The sequence below is a fragment of the Heloderma suspectum genome, chromosome 13 (assembly GCF_057233095.1).
Source record: "Heloderma suspectum isolate Gila_16-S chromosome 13, 16-S_ref, whole genome shotgun sequence".
Taxonomy (NCBI): Eukaryota; Metazoa; Chordata; class Lepidosauria; order Squamata; family Helodermatidae; genus Heloderma; species Heloderma suspectum.
Genome location: NC_139470.1, coordinates 1,641,442 through 1,655,457, shown reverse-complemented (window position 1 = coordinate 1,655,457; position 14,016 = coordinate 1,641,442). Strand labels below are relative to the sequence as shown.

Here is a 14,016-nt window from a genome sequence, read left to right as displayed (position 1 = left end):
GCTGGAAGGGCCCACGGCATCATATGTTGATATGTGGTGATTCCTCCAGAGAGCCTCTCCTGGCCAATTCACCGGTTCTACACCCTGACTGGATGTTGTTCTAAAAACAACCAAGCAGTCCTATGTATGAGGAGTGGAATCATAGAATCATAGAATAGTAGGGTTGGAAGGGGCAACCCCCTGCTCAATGCAGGAATCCAAGTCAGATGGCTGTCCAGCCTCGTCTTGTGCGCCTCCAGTGTGGGAGACCCCACCACCTCCCTAGGTAATTGGTCCCATTGGAGAACTAGTACATCTCAGGATTTGGAAGCTATACGTCTATTAATGCAGCCCAAAAGAGCATTTGCCTTTTTTGCAGCCACATCACATTGTTGGCTCATATTCAGCTTGTGATCGACGACAATTCCAAGATCCTTCTCGCTCGTAGTGTGGTTGAGCCACGTATCCCCCATCTTGTAAATGTGCATTTGGTTTCTTTTTCCTAGGTGCAGAACTTGGCATTTATCCCTATTAAAGGTCATTCTGTTGTTTTCTGCCCAGTGCTCCAGTCTATCCAGATCACTTTGAATTTTGTTTCTGTCTTCCAAAGTATTAGCTATCCTGCCCAATTCTGTGTCATCTGCAAATGTGATCAGCATTCCCTGCACCTCCTCCTCCAAGTCATTCATAAACATGTTGAAGAGCACTGGGCCCAGGACTGAGCCCTGCGGTACCCCACTCGTTACCTCTCCCCAGTTTGAGAAGGTCCCATTGATAAGCACTCTTTGAGTCCGATTCTGTAGCCAACTGTGGATCCACCGGATGTTTCATCTAGCCGACTTGGAGCTAGAAAGCCAAGGCCCAAACCCCCTTCCTTAAAAAGAGGGGTGACGTGGGTGGACAACACTGCAGTCATCATCAATTCATTAATTTATATTAACAAATGGATATGCCACTTTTCTACCCAGAAGGGACCTCAACAAATCAGCAAATAAATAAGCCACAGAATCCATTCTGTATAAAGCTTAAAGGCAGACAAGGTAAGCCCAGTGACCATTCACAACAGCAGTATCTGCCTTGGGATAAACTGCAGCCACCCCCGCTTTTAATTAACATTAATTAAAACAGCACTACCATGAACCAGAGCAAGATGACAAAATGGAGCAACGTCAGCAACAACACCAGCAGCCACAACCAGAATTGTTCTGTCGAAAGGAGGCAATTAAAAATGGGCCAGACAAGCCGGGGGGGAGGGTCCACTGCCTGGGTGCCACAACTGAGAAGGCCTTGTCCCGGCTTCTCAGTTGCCACATGGCCTGGAAGGCAGCAGGCAGGGCCTTCTCCATGGCAATGCCCAGACCTCCCACCTTCCTCCAGGAGGCTGAACTGACCCCTTCCTTATTGACTTTTGAGCATCTGTTATGGGATGGGGGAAAGCTCTCAGAATCCCCCAAGGCTTCTGTTGTTCCAGTTGAACCTTGAACACATCCAAGGGCTTTATGCATTGCAGACAACAAGGAACATAGGAGGCTGCCTTATGCGGAGTTAGATCACTGGTCCATCTAGCCCAGTATGGTTGACACTGACTGGCAGCAGCGGCACTCCAGGGTTTCAGGCAGGAGTTTTCCCAGCCCTGCCTGGAGATGCCGGGGATCGAGCCTGGGACCTTCCGCATGCAAAGCAGGGGCTGTGCCATGGAGCCCAAAGCTTGTTCCCCATCACTGAAATCTCTGTCCCCATACTATTCTACAGAACTCTGAAAGGGCGCTCCTGTGAGGCACATCCACATGACCTTTATTTTGGGACTCAGACTCCTTGCCGCAGGTCATGGGGTCCCCACAGCTGCCTGTGCTGGTTCACCACCCTGCTGTGTAGCTGCTTTCACATTTTGGGGTCTCTCAGCCCATTACGGTTCACACACCCTGCTGGGAACAACGCAGCCATTTTGGCTCTTAGACTCTCTGGGAAAAGAGCTTCTGCTAGTCCTTTTTTCTAACCTAGCTTCCCTTGCTGAGGATTTCAGAAGCCCGCAGGCGTTTGTAGAATCAGAGGCAGTGAAGAAAAATCCCAAACCAAGCTGAAAATATTTTGCCATCTTCCATTTATGGCAGCCCTGGGAAATCTAACCTTGAGTTATGCTTCTTGTAGAATTAGAGAGCAAACAGCACCACGTTTCGGTGGAGAACAAACTCAGGAGCTCCGTGTATATGTTTTTTTAAAAGAAAAGAATGACGTGGAATTAGGATTCAGTGTTCCTCTTCAAATGTCCCCTAGGCCTAGATGTAGGAGGCTCTGCCAAATGCAAACCTACAAATTTATTTATACGCCAGGCTCATTCAGCTAAGTTAGGGCCTTTCCTTTCTTCTCATGCCCTCCCAGGCTATTTATGCATCACTTTTTAAATTGCTGTCAGATGATATATTTGCATATATATGTGAGCCAATGAGGTTTGAAACCCCAGTAAATTCTAATCAGTACATTATAGATCATGGAAAGAGGGTTTTGATTAAATGTAGTAGGAGCACAAATTACCCAAGCAGATTTGTTATTTTTATTTTTGACAGACTGATCAAAAGGCAACGTGACCGTTTGGAATGGTTTGCTGGCGTGTGTGAGTGCATGCGTTTGGGTGTGTTGGCACTTACAGTGCTGGTACATTGGCAGCAAAGTGTGGCATGGCATTGGCTGGATGGAAAGAAGCGTAGCTGAAGGACTGTGGCCACCCCACGGCCTAGCAGGATGTATCTGCACGTCTCAGCAGCAGAGACCTTTCTTTCATTTCCCTGAGCAAAGGGTTGACATTCTGAGCAAAAGTGAAAGGACAGCCCAGGTTTCATTTAACGCTCACCAGGATGTAGTCCTTCAACTGTAAAGCTCAGCCCTGAAGCATGTAAAGAATAGAGTGTCCTGGAGCATGTGCAAAGTACAATTCTCTCATGGCAATCAATGCCCACAGGAACTGCCTTGCTGGGTCGCACTGAGGGTCCATCAAGTCCAGCTTCCTGTTTCCAGTGGTGGTCTGCCAGACACCTTTGGAAACCTCCACAGCAGGAGGCCTCATGGAGGAAGCCACCATCCTCTTACAAGGATTGTCCCCAGCAGAGGCACACTGCTGCTGCACGTGGAGGTACTATTTAGCTCCCCAAAGCCATTGGCAAGACTGTCACTGGTCCCTTCCATGGGGACATCTGAGGTTGGCCTTCGCTCCAGCACCTCTGCTGTTCAACATGACATACACAGGGTCTTGCTGGATCAGACCAAAGGCCTCTCGTGTCCAGCACCCACAATGGCCAGCCAGATGCCCCCTGGCAGGCTGCCTCTGATCCTGGAGGCAGCATATTGCCATGAGGACTAGTAGCCATTGACAGCATTGTCTCCCATGAATTTGTCCAATCCCCTTTTAAAGCCATCCAAGTTGGTGGACATCACGACATCTCACAGTACCAGATTCCATGGTTTAAACAATGTGCCCTGTGACAGAGGACTTCCTTCCTGCACTTTATCTTGTGGCTGAACAGATGGCAGTTCTTTTATAACTGAAAGTCGTTTCCCGCACAGCCCTTCCTTCCTAAGTTCCAGTGGCCCATAATTTCCCCTTTTCTTGCTGACACCTTTTGAAATATTCTGAAAATTCCCAGCAGCTCCCCCACCCCACACTTCCTCTCCCCCATAAAATCCCCAGTTGGATGCCTTGTCAGGATCCCTTGGACTGCATTCCTTGATAGAAGGCAAGGAATGCACTCAGCCGCCCAACCAGAAGCCTTGGAGATGCTGCTATGATTTAATATTGTTTTTATGACAGGCATTCGTGGAGAGATTAGCTCGTTTCCCCCCAGGCGAGCCCGTTTGTCCAGCTATTTCCAGTCTTTTTACAACTGCTGGAGTCAGAATGATTTCCCATCTCTTTGATCAGGGCTATCTGAGGTGAAACACACAAGCGCCTATAAACCAACAACGGTCCCCCAGGTCTGTGCTACATGCAGGAGCTAGCTTGCTGCCTGCTGTTCACAACTTGCTTGGGGCAGGGTTGGGGAGGTGGCTATGGGTGTAGTGTCTGGGCTGTGTTGTTTGGGAAGAGAGCTGAGAAAACGGTTGCTTCGAAATACGCTGTGATTCCTACACTGTTAGATTTCCATTGTGCTGTGCATGCCACCCCCCCCAGATGTGCAGCTCCCCAAGCAGAGGACAGTCCTCTGGCACTCCTTCAAGTGGAGGACTGTCTTCTGTAAAAAAGGACAACTGGCCAGCCGAGGACAAATGGTAAAAGCGACTGTGAAAAGGACCAGTTTAAAATGGCAAAGTGGCAAAAATGACATAGCAGGCTGAAAGCTAGCTGCTGCCTGTTCACTGTGGCCCCCTCCCCATAACTAAACCCTAAAGGGAATGTCCCAAAAGTGTTGGAAAGGGTATTTGCTGCAAACTATTCTTAAGGATCCTCCTTTAATATCCAGCACAGCAACCACAAGAGATCCCCAGTTGCTGGGAAACATGGGCAGGAGGGTGCTGTTGCTTGTGGGTTTCCTGCGGGTAGCTGGTTGGCCACTGTGTGAACTAGATGGACCCTTGGTCTGATCCAGCATGGCTGTTCTTATGTTCTTATCATCCCCTTGCCTTCCTCCCAACCTGCTGAATGCTTTCTTACCAGCATTCTTGGCTGCTGTTCTTTGCTGTTGCCCATTTCCAGCTCCAGTCGCAACTACTGCCTGAACTTCTGTGATGTCATAGAACATTCACAGGCTAGGGAAGGAATAAGGTGTCAGCAACAGAACACTGATGCAGTGTTCTATTTCCTTGCAGGAAGTGGGGGATCCATGTTACTGGGGTGGGGTAGGGGGACTTCAAAGAGGGCTGAAGGACAGGAGGAGCAGTGTGATCATGCCACCATCTTTATAGGCATACAAGAGTTTTCCATTGCGGAGCCTTGAAGGTAGAAAGACAGCAGGCCAGGGAACGAAAGAGATAACTTGGGAGTTGGGTGGCAGTTGGACTGGGATTTCACTTGTGGATCTGACCTAAATCAGTCAAATGTTTGACTTTCCTGCTTCAACTGAGAGATTTCAGAAAAATTTAAACCTTCAGCTAGACAGATGGTCACAGAAAGAAGCCAATGGTCCAGGGTTTGGCGGCTCTGTGGCAGGACTGCTGAACCTCTTTTAGCCCAAAGGCCAAATCCAATTTTGGAGCTCTCAGGGGCCGCATTCCGGTGGGAGGAAGGCCAGAGGCAAAGGGCGGCACCAAAACACCAAATTATTTGAGTTTAAAGCTCTCATTGCCCGTAACAACTCAGGCTTCGGAGGGGCATTTCAACAATGGGAGGAAAGCCACGCAAAAGCTCAAAAACCGGAAAATGATTGGCAGTCAGGGGAAAGCAGCATGGCCAGGGAAAGGGGAACCCGGAAGCCCCAATTGGGGCACCAGGAAGGCTATACATATTTGGCCCATGGGCCTGAGGTCCCCCCCCCCTCCGCCGCTCTTTACAAACACAGCAGAGAAAATTCCGAGACATTCTAGTTCTTAGTGAATGTCCTTCTACCCCTTGAGCCTGGGAACTGGGTGATGAGCTCTGCTTGAATCCATTCCACACATCTGTCTGATTTTATGCAGCCAAAGAAGACTAGCATGTTGAAACGCATCTGACACCCCCTCCCCCCACACACACTTTTTTTGGTACAAGCATCTTGGCAAGGAGAAGTATGCTGACAATTGCGCTGGTTGTGCTCATAAATTGATGCATCTGTGCTTCATTACTTCTGCAGCAACAGTAGAGCTGTGGGCTAATAATCCAAAGTTGCTTTAGTTTTAGTAATACATAACAATTTGCAACAATGCATTCAATGGGTTTTTTATCTTTTCAGGGATGCTTCAAAAATACATTGTAACTAGGAATAAACCTATTTAGTACAATTTTGTACCTGAATTCCTGAGTATGGTGTAGAGTTCTTTGTTGGTGTTTATTCCTAAGGGTTTAAGAAGAGCTATGCAAGATTGGGTCAAAATTCTCTCTTGTCCAGCATCCATTTCCCACGGTGGACAGCCAGATGCCTCAATGGAAAACCCACAAGCAGAACAGGAGCACATTAGCACTCTCCTGCCCATGTTCTCCAGCAGTTGGTATTGAGAAGCATGTGGCCTCTGATGCTGGAGGTAGCATGTAGCCATCAGGACTAGCATCCGTGGCTAGCCTCCTCCTGCAGGAATTTATCTAATCCCCTTTTAAAGCCGTCCACGTTGGTAGCCATCACCACATCTTGCAGCAGCGAATTCCACAGTTTAAGTATGTGCTGCATGAAGAAGTCCTTCTTTTTGTCTGCCCTGAATCTCCCACCATTTGGCTTCTTGGGATGACCCCACTGAGTTCTATTATTGTGAAAGAGGGAGAAAAACGTCTATTTGATTTTTCTACAGCGTGCATATCTTTGTACATCGAAGAACCAAAGAAGAGCCATGCTGGATCTGTCCGAAGGCCCATCTACACTAGCATTCTGCTCCCACAGCAGTCAACCCAATGCCTCTGGGAAACCCACAAGCAGGACATAGGCAGAATAGCACCCTCCCACTCATGTTCCCCAGCATATTGCTTCTGCAACCGGGGATAATATAGAGCCATCATACCTAGTAGCCATTGATAGCCCAATCCTCCATTTTATATGCTAATCATGAGTTGTGTAAAAGAAGCACTTCAGCTACCACTGGGTGACCCTCGAGTACTAGTACTGAGAGAGGGGAAGAAACGTGGCCTCCTCTGCCCTAGGCGATCGCCCTCCATGCTGGTCATCATCTTAAATTGAATTAATATTGCTTTTTAAAAGGAGCGCTGTGAAGAGAGAACAGTTTCAGAGAGAAATCAGGGCACCAAAGCTACCCACCACAACAGTAAGGAGGAATTAGCGGGGGGGGGGTTGGGGGGGCAACAGCCAGGAGCAGCTCCTGCCCCCCCTGGAATGCCAAAGCTGCCTCAATAGTGGAAGGGCAGAGCATGGGAAGGGAGTGGATGTGTCCCTACCGCCCCCCCCCACAGGCATTTCTGGTTCACCAGCTCCTTACCTGCTGGGAAACTTGGAATGTGACCCTTTTCCTCGGACATCTCTCCGCCAGCGAGCTCTGCTGGAAGTGCTCACGTGGGCTGGTGAAGGGAGAGGGGATGATGCAGGAGCAGCTCGCAAGGGAGGTGAATCTCCCTGCAATAAAAACAGCAGGCGGATGGATCCCGCTCTCCCCCTTGCTCCCTCCAAAGGCTATTTGATGAGGGGAGTGATTATCGACAGTATTAATAGTGAAATGCAATATTGATCATGTTCTATCCCTCGGCAGCCTAACAGACCCACAGGGAGCTGCAGCACATTAAAGGGGGAGAAGTAAGTCTGACACCACAGACGTACCACGGCACCTTGGGCACTTAAGAGAACATCTGTTGACATGCAGCCTGGACTCACAAACAAACTCTCCCTCAATAAGGACACAAGACGAGCCCCAAAGCTGGGTCTGGTGAGAGGGCTCCCTAGTCCAGCATTCTGTTCCCAAAGTGACCCACCATCTGTCCCCCTGGGAACACCACAAGCAGGAGGGCGGTGGCAGCATCCCGCCTGTGTTCCCCAACAACTGCCTCAGATTCCATTGGCAGCATGGCTAGTAGCCATCAGTAGTGTTATCCTTCATTACTGTGCAAGCCTATGCATGCTGGCTCAGAAGCCCTGCTGTTCACCAATAGGATCCACAGATAGGATTCACCCAATCAGAATTATGTTGGATTGGGCAATGTCTAATCTGATGTAAAAACTGGGCTAGGCATTTTTGCTAATGTCTTGATAAAAAGGGCAGCCTCACAGGTCTTCTATTGGACTACAATAGTTTTGTAAGTGTACCGGGGGGAGATGTGTCCCACTGTACAGAGGACAGTCCTCTATTTGAAGGGCTGCCCAAGTCTGGTTTAAGAAGGGAGAGCCCGGCGGCCTTGAAGCTGCCCATCCCAGTTAGCATCCGGACAGCAACTGGAGCAGCAGGACAGAGCCCACCTGGCCACACAGTCTGCCCCACCACAGCAAGAGATGCACTGCATTTCTATTTAAATTACAATTATTATTTCCACACTTGTATCTATACTTACAAAAGAGCATATGGAATTGTTATGTAAATCTGCAAGTGCAACATTCCAAATGGAGCAGTGAGGAACGTGTCTCAAGCCTGAGGGGTGGAAGCAACCTTTCTCTTGGGGTTGTTGAAGAAGCCCCCTGGCCCCAGCTTTTGCACTTGTATGAATCAGCATGCCAAGAGAAAGAGGGAGCCAGAAGCAGGAATTGGAACTGGTGAGTTCAGGACAAGAGAATATTAGAATCGGACAGAGCCACGATCCAGCCATGCCAGCTCCAGCATTAACAAGCAGGACGCAGTGATCTCCTTGGGGATAACAAGGTGAATTCTTTGTGGGACAGAGGTGGGTGTAAACCAGGACACAGGGATGAGGCACTTCCCTGGATTCATGGACAGAAGACAAATGGGAGCAGAGATGGAAACTGATGGTGCATGATACAAAAGCAAGGAAAGGAGGAGGGATCCCTGGTTTGGCAGAGGGAGGTCAGAGCTATGGACAGTGGCATGCAGGCAGTGCGCAGGGCCTCCGCTGCTGCTCCACACCAGCCCCACCCTGCATTAGTGCAACATGGGCCCAGAGTAGCTGGCGGTGGGAGAGCCAGGGCAGAAAGCAGGCAAGCTGCACAACACGCACCGCCAGACCGCTCCCACAGGTGAGCCAAGCCAAACTGCAGGCCATCACGGTGTTGTTGGCAGGAGGGCCTCTGGGTTGCGGTCCATAGCTCAGTGGCCTGCCTGCAGAAGATCCCAGGCTCAGTCCCTGGCCCCTCCGGGCTGGGCTGGGCTGGGAAAGACCGCTGTCCAAGAGCCGGGAGAGCCATGCTGCCAATCGCTGTCAGAAATGCTGGGCTGGAGGGACCTAGGCTGCGACTCGGTTCAGAGCAGCTCCCCACCCTCATGGGTCTCCTGTGAGATTTCTGTGAACAGGGCTGTCCCTGTGGGCTTCCATGAAGAAACAGCTGCACAGAGTCTGGGAGGGTTAATAGCTCAGGGTATTCAAGTGATATAGTCTTTCAATAGGAGCTCATTGTTAGGCGATTGCTTCTTGATACAGGACCACTGGAAAACTGATCAGAGAAGGGGTAGGGGATGTGCCCCAACCCACTAAGGATGATATAAAAGAGAGGCACAGCACGCACTGCAAGCAAAAAGCATCAGGGGATGGAGGGATCTCTCTCTCTGGAGATCTGATGCAAGGCAGTGGATTCTGACGGCCCGTCTGTTGGAGCGTTAAGCTATGCCGCCATCTATGCTCAACTGGTAGTTTTGTAAATAAGCCTCCAGGAGAAACCAAACCTGGGTAAGTGCTGATGCACCCACTGGAGAACTGGGGTGAACATAACACTGTGCTCCAGTTCCCCACCTCCAAACCACTTCATCCCATCCAACTGATTCCCTCAAGAAGCACTGCCTTTGCAGAGACGGGGAGGAGGAAGATACAGGAAGTTGCTGCCTGTGATCTTAGATGTGCAAGGGCTCGTTCTCATATGCAAGTCACGAGGCGTTGGCTGCAGCTTCATGCAACAGCAGGGTGTGAAGCAACCCTAATTATGGGCTGTCCTAGCTAGCTTGGACAGTCTTCAAGGACAGCACCACACAGAGAGCAGCGGCAGCAGGTCTGCCCTCTCTCCCGTGCAGTGGGACACCCTTGGCTGCTCTGCAGTGAATGCAGCTCGGTGTGTCAATGGCAGCCCATCCAGGGGCTGCATCTAGAAAAGGCTGGGCTCTCACTACTGGGTTCGCTGCCATGTGGCTCCCGGCGTCCCTTTGTTCCCAACGCAGCAGCGTATCTGTCATTTCCATTCTGAATGCACTCCTTCCTCCTATAAAGGCCTAACATTATCCTTTCTAATATAATTAAGACCAGTTGAGCAGAATAATAAAGCAGAGGTCACAGAAGGGAACATCCCCACTGGGAATGTAAGGGGGCCACCTTCATCAGAAGGAATAAAGGGAAGCCATCTTAATTGTTTTAACTTTCAGAAATTACTTTGCATGCCTCATAATTTTATCTGCTTTTGAAATCCTAATGAAGAGATTAAGAGAGAGAAAAATCTTTCTTCTATAAAACAGTCACATGGTGCTTCCATCCAAAACAGGAGATGATCAGCTCCCACCTGAGGAAGGCTGGCAACTCGGAAATGGGACAGTTGACTTTTAGGAACCAAATCAGCTCTTTAAAAAAATCGCTTTTGTGAATGTTGATGTTGGATATTCTACAGAAATTTGAGGATTTATTCAATGAATCTTTGCTTTAGACATCTAATGATATTTTATTTCAATATTTGGGTCGCTATCAGGCAATAGTACTTAGCATTTGATTTGATAGCTGGCATGCAATGGTGTGTGGCTTTAGATAATACAACATAACTGACAGCTGGCATTCAATTTGACAACACTGACAACTGACTACTTATGGAGATTTCATCTTTGAAACCTGCCAAAATCATAACCACAAAAAGGGGTGCTAACAAAGGGAAGTAGAATACTGAAATTTGAGGTGAAAATTCACATCCAAACTTTGAATGTGGAACTTCCTCATTTGAAATTCGGCCAAACTATTCAAAAATGTTGTGAAATTTGATTTCCACTCTAGTTCTCCAGAGTCACAATTTAAACCACCAACTGGAACCCTATTGGCAGGGGTCCTCAACCTTTTTGGGTCTATGGGCACATTTGGGGATTTGAGAAACTGCTGTGGGCACCACCAAAAATGCTGCTTTGGCATCTGCCTGTCACCTCTATGGATCTCAGGCTGTGTCTTACTCAGCAAAAACTTTTGTTTTGTGCCTGTTGGACACTGCAATGTCTCTTTAATAAGTGATTGTCTAATTTAGCTAATTGCTGGCGGTGCAGTACAGCTAATGCTTCATTCATACATATGTTTTGGCAATGTCCAGTAGTTGCTTCTTTGGGGGAGAAGGTTATTACACATAGAATCATAGAATAGTAGAGTTGGAAGGGGCCTACAAGACCATTGAGTCCAACCCCCTGTTCAAAATTTGTCAACACAGACAAATTTTGTACTGGAACAGTCTTTAATATTCACTGTTGTACACCCTCTTTGAAATTATTTACCTGCTTCATGGAAATTAACAAATGGTCAGCATAAATGGATTCTCTGCACCCTTTCAAAAGCTAAAAGACTGATACTGCAACATTGGAAGGATAAACACTCACCTCCTATAATGCAATGTATTGAGGACCTTACACCACTTTCAGTATTTGAATGGGTGGTCCACTTTTGTTGAAATCAGTGTATAATTACTAGAAAGTTATATGCATTTCATATATATTAATTGCTATGGATCCCGGGAAGTACTAGTTCCCATCTACTCAGCACTGGTTAGGCCTCATCTGGAGTACTGTGTCCAGTTCTGGGCACCACACTTTAAGAAGGATGCAGACAAACTGGAGAGGGTTCAGAGGAAGGCAACAAAGATGATCAGGGGACTGGAAACAAAGCCCTGTGAAGAGAGACTGAGAGAACTGGGCATGTTTAGCCTTGAGAAGAGAAGACTGAAGGGAGATAGGATAGCGCTCTTCAAGTACTTGAAAGGCTGTCACAGAGAGGAAGGCCAGGATCTCTTCTCCATCATCCCAGAGTGCAGGACACAGCATCATGGGCTCAAGCTACAGGAAGCCAGATTCCAGCTGAACATCAGGAGAAACTTCCTGACTGTTAGAGCAATATGACAATGGGACCAATTCCCTAGGGAGGCGGCGGGCTCTCCCACACTGGAGGCATTCAAGACGAGGCTGGACAGCCACCTGTCGGGGATGCTCTGACTTGGATTCCTGCACTGAGCAGGGGGTTGGACTCGATGGCCTTGTAGGCCCCTTCCAACCCTACTGTTCTATGATTCTATATGCAAATCCATGTATGTATATTTTAGAAATGGATTAAAAATATGTTTTGCAGGTGCCCACGGGTGCTATGTTGGGGACCCCTGCCCTACTGGCCTTTGTGCCAGCTGACCCCTGCTGCAGTGCCACATTCAGTCAGGCCATCTGACATGATGGTGCAAAAGTGCAGCAAAAAGCAGGATGACCACTCTTTGCTTTGGTGAACCAACACATGGCCCTTGAGGTCTTCAGGTCAGAATCCTTAATGCCTCGCTCTGGGCTAGTGCATAAATGGAAACCCACCAGGCTCCAACTTTTAAAGTTTGTCTAGTCCCCAGACTAAGACTCAGGGTGCTTCCAGACAGAGCGCTCCTAAGGCACCATCCATCAAAAGGCATCATGCAGCTATTTTGCCTTTTCTTCCTTAACAGATTTTTTTCTGGTAAGAAAAAGGGTGGAGAAAGAAGTGGAAATTCACCAGGGGGGATGACAAATTTATGGCAACACCCTCTGGCCCCCTGTAAAATACTGTGAACGAGGCAATGTAATTGCACAAGGAAACCCTTGCCTGCGGTCACCCATAGCTCTTAAAACTGGATTTCAGTGTAAATTGGCCTATTGAGTTTAAATTCAAATATATTTTAGGCAGCTTTGACCCAGCTATAGTTCTGAAATGTAGCCCCCTATGTGGAGTCTGCATCTAAAATTCAGACTATTTGGAAGTAGTTTGTTTACTGCCAACACAATACAAATGGTTCCGTTCGTGCTTTTTGTTTTATGTGTAAGTTTAATGTTGCTTCGCATGCTATTCATCTTGTGTTTTATGATTTTAAAATTGCTGTTAATTTATCTTTGTAATAGCCATTAGCTGAAGAAGAATGCATTGTGTGACTGGCCTTCAGGAAAGGTTTTCAGGTTTGCAATTCTTCTGCCTTCTTGCTGAGTTTTTCTAGTTGATGGTTTGCATTTTGGTTTTCTGCTGCGATTTCACTTTGGATTCTTTTTTACCTGGTTGCTGTATTTTTACTTTTGCTGATTCTGTTTTTGCCAATAATACTGTTATTATTTTACGTTTATCATCACTGTGTCGCTAGCCCCTTTGGATTTATTTGAAAGAAAAGCAGGGCACAACGTTTAACAAATCAATTAAAAGGTCGCTTTTAATTTGCAATGCTCTGTGCATACATACTAAAAAGAAAGTTTGGTTGAACTCACTAGGACTTCTGTGTGAAGAAGTTTAGGATTAGGCAAGGAGTCTTCCTTGATCATTAAAGAGAAAACTTCAAAAGGCAAACCCCATGCACTCAGGGTGGATAATCTGTACCTGCTCACAGATTTTCCGGACAAAAACCTTGTGGGTTCACATAAAGAAGGCAGCAGCTCCTCACAGTATCTGTATTGAAGATTATTAATCAACTTGCAGTGGGGGAGAGGGGGGAATAATATTGATCAGCAATCAGGGTTGGTGCAACCCAACAGATTTCCCAGGAAGTCGCCTAGTGGAATAAATTCAAAAGGTGCCACCTAGTCAGGAAGGGAAAAAAGTAGAGTGGGGAAAAAAACACAGTAGTGCCCAGCTTGAGAAAACAAAGGTCTGGGGGCAGTGGGGAAGGTGTGGTTCACCATCCTACAACTTCCCCCAAGAGGCCCCCATCAGTTTGCTTTATTAATTCAGGGAGCAGAGGAAAGAGAATGTGATAGAAAAACTGCGGAGGGTGGAAATCGCCACCACTGTCCTACACCACCGGGTCCGAGCAAAAAGTAGCTCTTCTCTTCACCTGAAATTGCCTCTTCCTAACCTAGTGAACAAAAGCATGCCAGTAGTCTGTAAGAAATTGGAAATAGCAGGCTGGGGCTTGCTTATCCCTGTTTAGCCTGGGCATAGACTGGGATAATTGATGCAACCCAATACTTCCAATAACCACAAGGACCAGGACTAGCAGTAATTTCCTTCTTTCCTTCCTGGTGGCTGTGAAGCAAAGACTGAGAAGAATCTGCCAGAACCCACAGAGGACTCCCAGCCTCCACATGTGGTCATTTCAAGGGCAGACTTAAAAGTGCAGTCAAGTACTAGCAAACAAAAGGATTGGCAGGAGGATGGGC

General features: G+C 47.7%; 1 protein-coding gene across 1 annotated transcript in view; it reads left to right on the top strand.

Moving 5' to 3' along the window:
* SEZ6L (seizure related 6 homolog like) overlaps positions 1 to 14,016 on the top strand; it is a 105,363-nt gene that overhangs the window by 13,052 nt on the left and 78,295 nt on the right. The window lies entirely within an intron of this gene.